The sequence below is a fragment of the Corvus hawaiiensis genome, chromosome 5 (assembly GCF_020740725.1).
Source record: "Corvus hawaiiensis isolate bCorHaw1 chromosome 5, bCorHaw1.pri.cur, whole genome shotgun sequence".
NCBI classification, from domain to species: Eukaryota; Metazoa; Chordata; class Aves; order Passeriformes; family Corvidae; genus Corvus; species Corvus hawaiiensis.
The window spans coordinates 52,847,633-52,862,858 of NC_063217.1; positions in this window are offsets into that span (position 1 = coordinate 52,847,633).

Sequence of the window (15,226 nt, forward strand, 5' to 3'; positions counted from 1 at the left end):
ATGAACAAACAAGTAATTTAGAACACATTGAGAAGCATTCACATTGGCAAAAAAAACAGGTCGAAAAGAAACCAACTCAGTCAAACTGGGGGTTGGTGGACTAAAATTCTGCAGGAGAATCTCCTGCAAAATAGTATTAACCAAAACCATAAAATGATAAAATTCTCTGATTTATGGTTTGTTTTAAACAAGAAACATTGAACTCTTGCAGTAATGATAGGTATTTCAGTTGGTTTGCACGTACATGTATGTGTAAATATATGGACACATATCCTGTTATATATCTGAGAAGAAAAAAATTGAGTTAGAAAGCTTCAACACCCTTCACCCCTCCCAGCTATCCAGGAAGAGCAAACAGTAGTTCAGCAGGTAGTTTAACCTCAGTGTATGAGGTTAAAAAATTTCTGACAGGACACAGTTTGTGATTTACACGCAGGGCACAGATGGAACACTCAGTTTATGCAGCCAGTTGTCAGTACTTGTTGGAATATTTGGTGACTTTACTTTGTCCCCGGCAAAGGGGGTGGCAGCTTAGTGCAAAGCATTTTGTATGACACTAGAGCACTTCTGCAGTTGCTGTAAACCAGCACCATTCTTTAAAGTAACAGAGGCACACCCGTGTATAGTAACAGAAGACTTCACATCATGTTTGCTTTCCTTAAAAACATGGCAAGAATTACTTCACAGATAACAGGAATTGCTTGAGAACTTTATAGGAAACCTTACCAGGATTCAAATTTTTGAAATTGAGTATTCACAGAACTTTATTAAAATATTGTTATCTCTTTTTTTTTTTTTAGTTCCATAAATTTTTGGGGAAAAAAATGTAGCCGCCAAACCAATCCATTTTAAATAGTTAGGAGATAAAAACAACAAAATGTGTTCCTCAGTGATGTCATGAGATACATACACTAAAAAATTAATGAGAATGTCATGAGTTAAAGGCAGTATTTTGGGACTATCATACTTTTGTACAGTAACATGCATTTCTAAAAAAGAATATACCTAGCTGACAAGACCAAAAAAATCAGATTAAAGTGGCACTTTGCTTTGACTCTGCTGAATCCTCCACTAAATCCTTGTCAATATAATGGCAAGCAATGAATAGTTTATGAAAATAACGTGCCAGCACATACAAGCAAGATTCTCTTCTCTACCTGGCAGACAGTGCTTTTGTAATCGGGAAGAATAATTGCAATTTTTCTCTTAAGTGCACAGTCATTTGCAAATCTTAAAATGCAACTCCTGTCAAGCTGCAGAGCACCCATTGTGTGCATACTTTTGGCAGTGAGGCATTTAGTCTCGTGATTAAGAATGTACAGTTCACTACATTTGAATCCAGCAGCAATAAGTATTGATTTTGAACCGATGTGATTTCTTTCTGTACTAAAAAAAAAAAAACAAACCCATAGCTTTTGTAGCATATGTTTTATTGCTATGTTTGCTAGTTAGCATCCATTTTCCATTCCTATTGACATATACTTCCCCCTCACACTGGCAGGCAGCTTTAAATATGTATGTATGTCTTCTCCTACATTTTAGTGATTGTTTCACTTCAAATTACAGTACTGGTTGTGCTGAGAAGTCAGTTTTACATCATCCTGGAAACAACTTTCCTAAACAAAATTCAAAGTAGGAGCAGGTAGAAACTCCACAGGGATTCTATTTCTTGTGGAGCTGTTTTCAAGCTATTCCTACTATTTAATTATTGAAGGGGAGGGCTTGCATTTGCACAGATTTGGTCTACCACCAGCTTTGCTCCTTTGATAAGACAACAGAAAGTTCCCTTCCAACTTCTATACTTGCCGTTATTAGAAAACACAGACTCCATAAGAGCCAAGTGTAAGATGGCTCCATTTATAAAACTAGAGATGTCAGGAAGAGTCACCTTCAATAATTCAGGACTTTTCATCCTAAATCCATATATTTAAAAAATGCTGATTGATACTATTTTCAGGATTTGAAACAAACAATAACAACAGAAAAGCACAAACTTTTCTCTGCACCTTAATTTAATAGATGAAAACAGTATTTCCTACCTGCTTAATATTCACTGAACTTCTTGGAAGAAAAGTACAGTTTCACAGAGGATGCAATATAGAATACTGGAGACAGATTAATTAAAATATTGCAAAGTCAAAAATCATAAAATATTTAGAAAGCCCAGAAACAAGAAGAAATAATACCAGCTAATCTGACCTCTTATGCAGTATTAATTACTGTGCAGTGTTACTGTTATTGCTGAGGTGCTTACATGATTACTACTCCAGGAAATTACTGAAAGAAGTCTTGATGAAAAATAAAGAATTAATGTATTAAATGCTTTTAAAAATACATAATTGATTAATAGATACAACAGTAATGCTATAAAAGCTATATGCTATATTTGAATGCCAGTACACAAAGGCTGAGATGTAGCCTAAGACTTGTATTTCATTCCAGATATGAACAATAAACATTTTAAAAATTAATGTAGTGAAACTGGGTTTATAGTAATTTATCCTGCAGAGAAGTTCATATTACCATGAACATGGTAGGTAGTGTAAAAAAGAAAAAAAAAGCAGCTTTTTTTTCCCCAAGAGTGGTTCAGAAATGGCACATTCTGTCAGCACCATCATTCAGTATATCACAGGCCTGACTGCGTGCTACCTCGTATTTTATTCCTACAACTTGGAATTGCTGTTTTGCTTCTTGTACTGTGTGATGCTGTCTAGTTGATGCCTATTAGGAAAAGTCAACCTGTTGACACTGAGAATTTGTTAGAAAGCTATCAATATTGACAGCAAACAGTGTCCAAAGAAATAATGCTGGTTTAGTTACTAAAATGAATGAATCAATTTCTGTTTCACCTTAAACAACAGCCTGTTTTCATACATGATGTAGCATGAAATAGAAACAGGTATTGTGACTGCAATTTAGGCCACTGTAGGTATCTGCAGAAATCATAAAAGAACATAAATCAGGCTGGAACAGCTTAGAAATTCTGTATAGAAGAGGAACATTTCCAGAAGAGAGAAAGCTGTTATATTTATAGCACTGGACAGTGGTGTATAGCTTTTTATTGACTCGGTAGGGTTTAAGATGTCAAAATGAGTGGTGATTTTACTGAAGAACAGAGTAAGTATTGTGAAAGATATGAGACACTTCAGCCTCCATCTCTGGGTACTTTAGCTGGGCATCTAAAATCACAGACTGAGATTTTGAAATTTGAAGCCAAGCTATAGAAATTCCACCACCTGTCCTAGAAGCAAGGCACCTTTCCTCATGCCAGCATAGATCAAATTGTGCTTCATAATTAACTATATTTTCATATCCTTATCCTCTATGTGAACAGCAGTAGCTTTCAAAGTATTTTAAAAGGTGACAAGCAGAATAAGTGATTCTACCTGACATAGTTAAGAGAATGACAGAGCACAATTCTGAGTTGCCAGGTGACATACTAGGTTTCCTTGTAAAGGCTCCAACTTTTTCCTTTTATCTGTTTTCAAAAGTACATGCAGTTAGCTCATTATATGAAAACATCTTTCAAATAGTGCTGAGTGGGTAAAATCTCCTCCGCAAAATGACTTTAATAATAATTTTCCATTAGTTTTAATCTTTAAACCCTCAGGTCAATTTTTATTTATTCACATCCAGTAAACCTTTGTAAAAATGTTCCCAGTGACTTCTAGACAAAAAATGCACATGGACTAAAAATCAGACAGCCTCAGACAGAGAAGAGCGGCACCACTTGAAATTTTATATGAAGCTTAGATCATTTTCCCATCACAGTTTTAGGGCTGCTCTACAATTGCCCATCAGATGTTGAAAGGCAATGAAAACACTACAGTGTAGATGACTACAGATCAAGTGTAGTGGGGGTCTTACACTAAGGTCAGTGCCAAAATAAAGCAATATACTGCTAGCAGTATTTCTTATTTCACATGTGGGCTGTATTTCAAAAGGAGAGGGGTAATCTATATCTGAAATACAGATAAAAATCAGCAATATACTCCCTTTGGTTTTTCTTTTTTTTTTTTATCTCCTATGGTGTGCTGTACATGCATGGCCAACAGAGGAGGTAGTTTAAGGTTTTATAACAGAACCAAATAAAACAATATTGTGATTTTGTGGTTTCAAAAGAAAAAAAACCCAACATTAAAATCAATAACTATAAGGTTTGGCTTAACCAAGGTATGAAAAACCCCCTTCCATGTGTTACACAGGTAGAACAGTTCAGTAATAATTGAGCTCTGTATTGTGGATGCTACCTGAACCTGAAAGTCACTGTGAACTGGGGTCTCAACAGGTCTGAGTCCTTTCAGACCAAAGAGCCTTGCAAAAATATTGGTAAAAAGTGTTTGTGTGGTAAATGTGTCAAGTTTGGTTGTTCTGTTAATTTACCAAACAGAATATTTTTCCCTGAGAATGACACACTGAAAATAATATTTTTTTAAATCAAGGATTTTCATGCCAGCTCATTTATAAAGTCTTAATTTTGAGGATAGTCTTGTGTATTTTTGCTGTTTCATAGCAGCAATGGCAGCACAGCAATAAGACAATCCACAGACTGAACTGTCCTGCTCATCTGTAAGTGATTGACTTGCAGAGCTGCATTTTTAAGCCTACAGTTCTCTATGTCCAACAAAATAATCTGCAAGAAGCAGGTTTTTCCTTCCAGTGCAGTTTGTTGCACATTCTTACAAAGGTAACAAGCAGTTCTTCTGAAGTTACCCATGTCTAGCAAATCTAGAGTTTGGACTGTAGATTTTAGAAGTTTATGACTTTTCCTGCAACTGCAGCAGTACCTACAGCATCATGAATACATTTGATGTTCGTTCCCTTTCAGTGTATTTCATTGACACCACTCTCTTCTCTAAGCACGAGGATTCATGACCATACCAGTATCTCAGTCAATAGCACTCCTACTGTTTCAAGTACCACGCTTCCTTTTTCCTTTCTCTTTGCAGCCAAATAGATGGAAGGTGAATATCCATTTATGCTTTAAAGGGATTCAAACTTACACAAGGACCTTCCAATCTCTGAAGAAAGAGCTGAGCGTAAATAATGGTGGACCATATGCCTCGTAAGTGAAATTCTTTTCTATTGGAAAACATGGTAAAATATTTTATTGTTTAATTTGTTGTATATTTAAAGTTGTTACCTTTATAGATGCTGTGAATAAGTCTAGTACTGTATAAGTACTGTGTTGCAACATAGCCAGCTATCAAGCTATCAACCTTTTGATTTCTCTTCCTTGCATCTTTGTTTCAAACTCTGCAAAAAATTGAGGCCGTTCTTTGTGCTATTAAGAAGGAATAGCTCAGAGTCAACCAAAAGGAACTGCAGACCACCACTTTTATTTTCACTGAGCACAAAGAACTCCATCCACTTTTTGGAGTGAAACTATGATTTAGCTTTGCTGAACATGATACAAATTGCTGTTTGTCCATATATTCACTTTTTTACTTGCTTGTCTTGTAAAGCACTTTGGTACTCCATGGGTAGGAAAATATATCATACAGGACTGAAATTAAATTGTCTGTTCTGTTGAAGATGAAACATTCTCTTAAATGTTTATCCTACTACATACTTAGACCTGTGTAGAGATAAGGGAGTGTTTTATAAATACTGAGCTTGAATTCTACTGTCAGTTTTATATGTTTAATAATATATCAAAATGTTTAGATCCATGGGGTGCCATATAAAGACAGAGAAATAAAACACAGACCTCATTAAGTCGTGTTTTGTTCTTTACAGGATCTTGCTACTACCAAATACTGAAACTTGCCTGAAGACTTCAAATGGCACTTTGTCAGAGAAATCAGCATCTGAAAATGTGTCCATCCTGCCTCAAGCTCTGTTTCTGAAAATCCTTATCTGCCTCTATAAACACTCTTCGAGATTCAGAATTTTAGAATAAGTAATGTAATTTCAGCTGCCTACAAAATTTGAGGAAAGTTATTAAAATATGCCCAAGTATCAGCCTTTTATTTCTTTCCATTAGTGGTGACACTGCAGTGGCTCTTGCAAGTGACTTTTGTGTGTCAGCAGCAGGAAAATAATGTACTTCATTTACCTTAATGGACAGTAGTAGGAATACCAATTAGAACTTCAGCAACCTCCTTTGCAGTTATTACTGTCTACTAATTTAGGGGCATGGAGGACATAGAAGACTTTCTTCAGACTTGCACAGCCATAATGTAACAGCTTTCTGTGTTTCTGTTCTGTATCACCAAAAAGATGGAGAATGCACCTGCAGAGGGAAGGCTCATGGGCTGCTTTCTCTGCTCTGATGACAGACCAACGGGTAAGTGAATTAACTACAGGAACTGAACTATATGACTTATGAATTCAGGAGCAGAAGGACCTTACCTCTCTGAGTTTTTTTACAGGATGACTCAAAAGATTCACTCTGCTTAACATGCCTGGGGCATGCAGACTAATTAAGAGGCAAAGTGAAGAGACACAAATGGAGAATGCATTATAAGAAAATGACCATTTAGTTCCTTTCTATAGAAAAAAACCCCAGCTACTAGCTAAGTAGTTAATGCATTTGTGAAAATTGGTGTATTCCAGCTGATGCTGGACAATATGGCTCTCATGTTTTCCATGGAGTTTGCTCATCATCAGGACTCCCTACAAATCAGTGAAGAGATTTGACTCTTGTAGAACTACATTAAGTTCTTTACTGGCTCCAGTTTTCCCCACATATTTTCAGGATACAAAACTGTCCACTCCAAATCTTTAATTTTCTCAAGGACTCAATCACATTTGAGGTCCATTCCAGTAGTTACTCTTCTGTCAGAAATTTGAACTGTCATGCCCTTGAACTGTTCTCACTATGAAGAAAAGAAAATGCCAGGACAAAACCCCAGCATGGGCAAATAAAAGAAAAAAAAAAAAAAAAAAAGGAATGCTTCACTGGAGTATGCAGTCAGACTACTGAAGATAAATATGGATAGCTATAGGACAGTCATTAATTCAAACAGTGAGAATAGGAGAGATGTGATATTCTGTGAGACAATTCTAAAACTCAGTGAACATTCAATATAAAAAGTAATGTGCTAGAGAAATGCATAACCATGGTGGGGTTGAGAGGCAGTAAAAGATCCTGGATAAGGGATATTACTAAACAATCTCATGCTTTGATTTTGTTATCAGAAAGAAGAGGAACACAACATGAACTGAATAACATTCTCAGAAGTTATGAAGTTATCAGCCGTGTAACTCTGACTGAAGGTTTGTTCAGGAAACACGGATACTGACTGATCTAAGAAAAAGGGAGGATATAAGTGACACTGGAAATAAGTATAAGACTTCTGAAAAAAAACAAGCCAAACCAAAAAACCCAACAAACCAAAAGCTGACAAAACAACAAATAAAGAAACAAACAAAAAAACCCACAAAAAGAAACCACCCCTCCAAAAAACCCCACAACCAAAACAAATCAAACCAAACAACCAAAACCACAAGCAGCAAAGACAATACTCTTCAAGGGCAAGAGTGAAGTGCCATAAGTAATGCCTTTTACAAGCATTGAGTTTGCTGGTAGAAAGGTGCAAGTCACAAGAGAGATCTATTATAAATATATTTTTCTCAAATCAGAGGTATTAGAAAAAGCATCCTGGGATAACTCAGCCAAATGAATAAGAAGAATATCTCCAAGCAAAGAGAGAGAGAGCCAATTTCCTAAGCTCTTTTTCCAGAAATACTTTCTTAAGTAGCCTTGAATCATTAACATTCATAATACATCTATCAAAAAAAAAGTTTCAGGCAGATGAAAACAGAATTTCTGAAGAGCCCTTAGTAGCAGCACCAGCTCCAAGTGAGGCAGACCTGAGGTGGCATTCATTGATGCAGGGGAGTGCAAACATTATCTGTTTCGCTTCCATAATAGCTACTGCAGCAAGAACAAGATTTTTGGTTGATGAGGCAAATCACAGGTAGTAGGGAAGTGACCATAAAATAGCCTATTGTAAAAAGCCACTAAAATTAATAAAGCGTTTCCTTTTTTCTTTTGACTTGTGGACAGTGCACCAGCGAAACCTGGACAGTGTTTCGTGAAGAGTTTCAAACTACAAATCATTCAAGAACCAACACTCAGATACTTTATGGTAGAGAAGTATAGTACAACCAGCTCAGAAGCATTTGTATTTAGTGGCCAAAAAGTGTTACTCCTTATTTATCGTTCTGAGAGGAAAAGAGTGCAATATCATTTTGTCCCTAAGAAACTGTTCTAAAAACTCTTATGCTTTCTGGAAGACTTGAGCTAAAACTTTCACTTTATTCTGCAATTCTATGACTTTCTTTAAAAAAAAAAAACCAAACCTGTTATCAAGACTTCTATAAGAATGTAAGCACCCACATTGCTCTGAAATCTTACGCATACACAAATCTTGGATTTTTTTTCCACAAGAAAATTTCAGGGACCTAGAAAATTGGGTAGTGTGCAGATTACAGGGAGACCTTTATAAAAACCAAAGCAAGACAACTTACCAATATATCAGCAATGCTCTAAATGGAGCACAACTGAGATTAGTGGAAGATAATTTGCCTCAATTAAGAAGAGAGAAAAATCACTACCATCAAGACTGAAGAGTACTGTATAACGTGTTACATCTATAACATCTATGAGAGTAAAACTTCCCAGTTTTTCAGTGGAGTCCCTCACACAGCTAAGCCCCAACTTCCTTCACCATAGCAAAAAAGCCTTCCATTTCCAGAACACACAAATTTTTCACATACACAGAGCAGCATAGGAGAGTTTTATTTAGCTACATGACTTCAAATTCATGTGAACTGCATTCAACTGATGGGATAATATATGTAAGCCAACTTAAAATCCAGACAGTCTGAGCCTATCTATCCCTCATTAAAGCTGACTTGCTGTCAGTTGCTGGAAAAACCCTCAAAATTTGTGCCCCAGTTTACCTAACTATAAATTGGGTTTGAATAACACTGTTCTTCTGCACACACCGAGACCTTGCAAATTAGCACGTGTAAAGTGGAAGAAAATAAATGATAAATCATTACATAAGACTAAGTGCTACTATTCTGAATTTGTACAGTGATAATAACTTGCTTTTATAGACTAGTAAAATCATGAGATCATAGGAATAAATTTAAATTAGCACATGTCAGAGGGCCACAGAAGACTAGATAAGGTGACATTCTGGTTTAATCTTCTAAAAAGCATTTTGTATAGCAAAATCTGTTTTAGAAGTGTTATATTAAAAATAAAATGTATTTCTTTTCAGATTATAGAAAGTCTTAGTAGAAACAGCTTTTCCTGAGAAACAGTAATAATTTCAAATATCAATTATTCATATTTTTCAATATATCTCAAAAAATTCAATAAACTTTAGAAAATAGATCTAAATATCACAACAAGCCTGTGAAAGGGGAAATATGTTCCTTTAAATTATGTAAGGAATTGGTTAAGCTATCTGCCTTTAACTTACTACCAGTTCTTCAGAAGAATTTAAATTCAGAGATCTTTCTACATTCGTTACATCAAAAGCCATATTGACATGGTACACCACAGCTATGTGATCACAAGAAGGACTTTGGTGTAAATTCCTGCAGGTATGGTTTGGAGAGAAAGGGAATAACCTCACAAGGAGAGATGATACCTTTCAGCAAGGCAGCATTTTGGCCAGACATTCTTATGCAAAAGAGCTGCAGATGTGAAGTTAAGCACATATACTGGATTAAAGAAATTACTGGGATTTCAGCAAAGGAACACAGTCCTGTGAAAGTGGCTGTAAGAGTGGTCTAACACTCAAAGAAAATGCTGGTGAAGATAGAAGATTAAGTCAGAGGGGAAGATTAAGAAGATTCTTCTCCTTCTTCTCCTACTCACTGGTGGACATGGACCAGTGACCAGCCCACTGCTGCAAAACCAAACTGCATTTTGCTGAGAAGGGGCCTCGAAAGTCCTGATTGATTCTGAGTGGTCACCTGTGATAGCAATGAAGCACTGCTCCAGTAAAATACGGACATATTCATATCCTCAGTTACACACCTGTAAGCCAGTCTGCATTTGCAATTACATTCAGGGCAGATGTTAAATGGAGTTAAACAATAAACTGGGCAGTCTGAATGGGATTTTGGGTTGTTCTAAGACACAGGAAAATAGCTATCACTGCCCTCTGTTCTTCCCAGTTCCACACATTTAAGGCACTTGCACATACATGGACAAAAATGTTTTATTTATGACCAAGTCCATCGTGGGAGATACTGCATTAGCAAAGTCACGATCTTTGGTCACGATCCAGGTGAGCTAAGAAGAGTTTCAAACAACAACAAAATCTCTCTTCCCCCAAAGACTTGCAATTTAATTAAACACGTGTTTCTCCGAGTTTTGCTTGATATTTTGACTCCATTTTCCAGTTAGGTGACAAATCTATGCTTGCACCTGTGTAATTAATCATCTTCTTAAAAAAACTACTACTTTTATGGAATAAGGCACTGTATATTTTCTCTGATACTGACATTTGCCCCCATCCATCAGATTTATAGAATACCCATTCAACAAAAAAGATGGAAACTAAGAATGTATTGATGATAGCATTTGCTTTTCTTTTTGCCTTTTTTCCCCCCCAAAATTATCCATAAACAACCAGTAACATTTTCCACAACGGAGGAAGCAGTATTTTTTCAGGTCTGCCAGATATAGACGAACTCCTACTTTAAACCCTGTGATGAAGAAGTGATATTGTGAAGTTTATTTCCATTTTGGCAGGAAGTGTTGCTCTGACGTGAGCCTAGAAGTTCTGTTGCCACTGTTTTTTTGTGTATATTAGAGAGAATTATTGGGCTAGGGAGAATAGATTTAGTTATATTCCTTGCCATGCAGTGACTTTGACCATATCACAAAAAAGTTATACCATAGTATAACAAGGCAATAAAGGTCTTCTTTCTTCCTCTTTTTTTTTTTTTTTTTAATAGGCTGAAAGCTGCCTAGAAGGAAGAGAGAATATGTGAGCTGAAAAAAATACATTGTGCAGTACAGAACAAATGGAGACAATACCTCACAGAACAGATAAGAGAGAGCAAAACAGACACGCAATTCCAAGGTAAATACAGACATGCCACATAAAAGGGTTATAAAAGCAAAAAAGTACAACCAAACAGTGAAAACAACCACTCTCTATTGGAATAGTCATCGAAGAAAAGGAACTGGTGAGGACCACAGTTAAAAACTAGTTTTAATAGTTTTTTGCTGATTTGAAATGAGTGGGATTGTATCTACAGAAATACAAAATAACAAAAGAAATGTATAAGAATCAAAACCACATGAATTGTATATTGTTTTGGTATAAAAGATGTTCTCAGCAAATGAATGGCTTGTCTAAACAGTAGTTTGTTGACAAGTGTTTAAACTTTAAATAATGCTTGCCAAATTCTCTAGGGGGGCTTGTGGAAGGTAATCTGAACAATTTTTGATATTAATTTTGATAATTTTCCACCAAAATGTAGAATACTTCAAACTACAACTGAAATACGCTGATCTGAAACTACTAAAAGAATGGGTCATTATCCTGCATAAAAATCATCAGGGAAAAAACTGTCTCAGTCTCTTATTTCCTTTCAACTTCTTCCCCAAGTCAGTTCTGAAGAAAGGATAAAACAAAAAAGATGTAAATCCCATTCATGGACATTTGATCACTGATATAAAAAAAATCCCCACTTATATTTGCCAAAAAAGTTATTTCTCTAGGAGGAGACCATATGCAGCTAACATTTATAGTTAACACAGCTGTATTCGATCACAACCTTATCGTAGTTCACAATAAGCACACAACAGCAGGTGGAAAAGATTTACAGAGTAGAACTACACCAAAATAGGTTGCTGGAAAACATTCTGGACAAATCCCTGATACAGTTACAAATGGCCACAGTGGATATCTCCTGCCATACACTTAGCAAAGTTTTATCTATTGTCAAGGAACAAAACAATCTATATGTTGCAATTGGTAATACTTTAAAACAAACCAGATTTTTCTTTTTTCAGAGAACATTCCTTCCCCCAAGCTCCAAAAAAAGGAAAATGAAACTAAAAAAATACTTGCTGTTAATCAGTGCTTGACAAATAAGGCAATTATCAGATACTTCACAACCCTTAGCAGAACTTGCTAGAACAAAGATATATTAAGTTTTCAGCAACAGCAGTAATGGTCCCAATACGGATCCCTGGGGGACACCACTTGTCACCAATGTCCACCTGGACACTTAGCCACTGACCACTCCCTCCAGACGTGATTGTCCAAGCAATTGTTCATCCCCCTAACAATCCATCCATCAAATCTACACCTCTCCAATTTAGACAGAAGGATGTTGTGGAGGGGCCATGTCAAAGGCGCCCAAAAGTCCAGATATACAATATACAACACTCATAGTCATTAACTTTCACAAATATTTTTACCAAAGATTTACCAAACCCCACTTCAACAGATATTTTCAGAGATAAGAAAAACACTTTTTACATACATTTATGCAAAACTACATTATTGTACGTTTGCTAAAAAAATGTAATTTAAAAAAAAATTATTTCACTGCCCAAAATTATGGAGACCTAAATCTGTCAGAAGGGCACTGAACAATCCCAGAAACAATAAAAAAGAACCTGTACATACTACTCTTTTGTTAAGGCTTTAAAACACCTACAGGAAGTTGTCTTAAACAGTTCCCCATTATCATTCTCATTGATCTCACTAAGTTCTCTCCCCCAGATGCTTTGCTTCCTAGCTTTTTCCATCCTTCTAAAACTGGCTGCATGGCTTTTTCCATCCTTCTAAATCTGGCTGCTCTTAAAATATATATATATATATATATATATATACACACACACACATATATTTGCATTTAAAGTGGTGTGCTTAGTTTCTGGGCTTAGCTTCATACTGTTTTTGTGTAATTGCCTAACCAGTGTTCAGAGTAGCTGTAAAGTAGCTGTACCTACATAGCTGTATTTATATATTGTATCAAACAATGCTGACACACCATTCCTACCGCCCCGATGTCACAAGAGGCACAGATTGCAAGAATAACTGAAGGCAGAAGTAGCTGTGCAAGTAGCTAATGGAGAACAGGTGTCCACAGGCACACCTCAAGGAGTCGGGAAACCCCAAAGAAACAATCACCCTGGAGATCCCTGTGAATCTGAACCAGCAGAAGCCTGCTGAAATGCCTTCAAAAGCACAAATTCTTCATTCTTTAGAAATACAGCTAAAATGAAAGGTTTTCAGTAACACTCAGCAATGATCAATGTTAAGGGAAAGACAATCAATACATAAACTATCACTTCCACAGAAGTTAAGTCATATTTCTGGTCTATTTCTGAAAAAAGCTCACGAACAACTTACAAGGACAAATCTGGGATGCCCATGCACACACTCATGGAAAACTAGTAATCAGTGGGAGAAATTCCTGATCCATATATGAACGCCTATTGAATATTTTGATTGTGAGAAAGTGCCACGAATTCCAGAAATGGAAAAGCACTGTACTGAAATTGTTTGCATGCATGCAACAGATTTGTAACAATTTTAAAAAAAAAACCCAACCATCTCCTCAGTACTTTGCAACAACAATAATGAAAAAAAGGAAGGGAAGAGATCAATATCTTCACCAAAAAGAAAGCTCAATCATTTAATGATTCAGAGACTAAATTAAGATTTATTCATCATAAAATGTCAATGCATTAGATGGAACTCATCTCACCAATTCTTTTGTTAAAAGGAGCTGAAAACTCTCACCTATGACCAATGCTTCCAGAACTTGGCAGGAAGGTAGAGGGGGAGAGAAGAAAAGCATGAGCCCACATTTTATCCCTATCTCCTGCTAGAGAGGGAGAGTTATAAATTTAGGCCATCACAGAGATGCAGTGGGAAACATTAGAGTTTTTAAAAGATGCTAAAGGTCAATCCATTCAAGAAATTTATGGAAAATTTGATAATACTGAGCTACCCCAACCAATCCCTCATGTTCAGGTCAAATTTCAATTATTGAGAGACCTTTATGTCAGGGGAAAATAATTCCCAGCATTGGTAGCATATGCCCTGTCAACATAAATCACAAAAACTGGATATATATGCATCCATGTGTAGTTCTCAAGTCTGCAGTTAGAAATCTTTGCAAGTACCATACTCTACTTCCAGAGATTAAGGAATGCCCTTGATCCTCTTGCTTGACTGCATTAGCTTTACTAGCTCTCTGAACATTTGACAGAAGATTGTACAATTTTGTTACTCTGCAAAATCTCTGCCATCTCTCTAATGGAATTATGAAAGCTTTCCTTCAGGTTCATAAGTAAACTACTTTTCAAACCAGACACATTTAGCCCCCCCTTGTAATATAATATGCAAAAAGCTTAATGACAAAAAGCTTTCTTGCTTTCTCTTCTCATTTGTCCCCAGGTCCTGCAGATTTACTTCATGGAGGAACAGGAAAAGATGGAAATAAATGCAGAGGTTTGGCATGTATAACATTTAAATAAAATACAATAAAATCAATCTTACAGAAGTATTATAGATACAAGCTTTTCTTTTTCTGATTTATGTTTATTGTTTAACATGCTTTAACTGAAAGCATTAGAAACGCACTCCAGGAAATACACAATATCAGCATGTGACAATGCTTTGATTATCACACCTTGCTAAAGAACACATGCTGCACACTCCAGAGGTTTTAGAGAGAGGCAGATTCATTTTCTGCGCAAAGGAAAGCATGCTGGGCGTTTCCTCATATGCCAAAAAAGCCCACCTTAAGTACCATCCCCACTCTCTTAAAGGGATTTCTAGTGGTGAAGTGTAGGTCTCCTGGCTGCAGTACTGCCTTCTCTGTAATGTCACCTGATGATGGAATGCACAGCAGCAGCAGCCAGGGAGAACAAAAGCTATAGCCTAAATGACTGACCTTTTGGGGAAGTGTTTGACAAGAGCCATCGTGTTACTTAAGGGGAATATTGGTGGTGTTCTGTTATGAAAATGTGCAAAGAGCTTCTTCCACAAATGTCAATTTAGAAAGCCACATCTGTCACATTTGTGTCCATTTTCACTCCCGTTTACAGTTAAATTTAACGATTAGCATCAAAGAAAGGAAATGCACTCATCACAAATTTTCCAGCAGAGAGAGGTTGCATTAGAGAAAAAAAGCACACTCCCACTAGAATAATTATTACAATAAAGGAAATACTCAGGACATTACCTATTAAGGTCTGAACATTTTTGATGCATAGCAA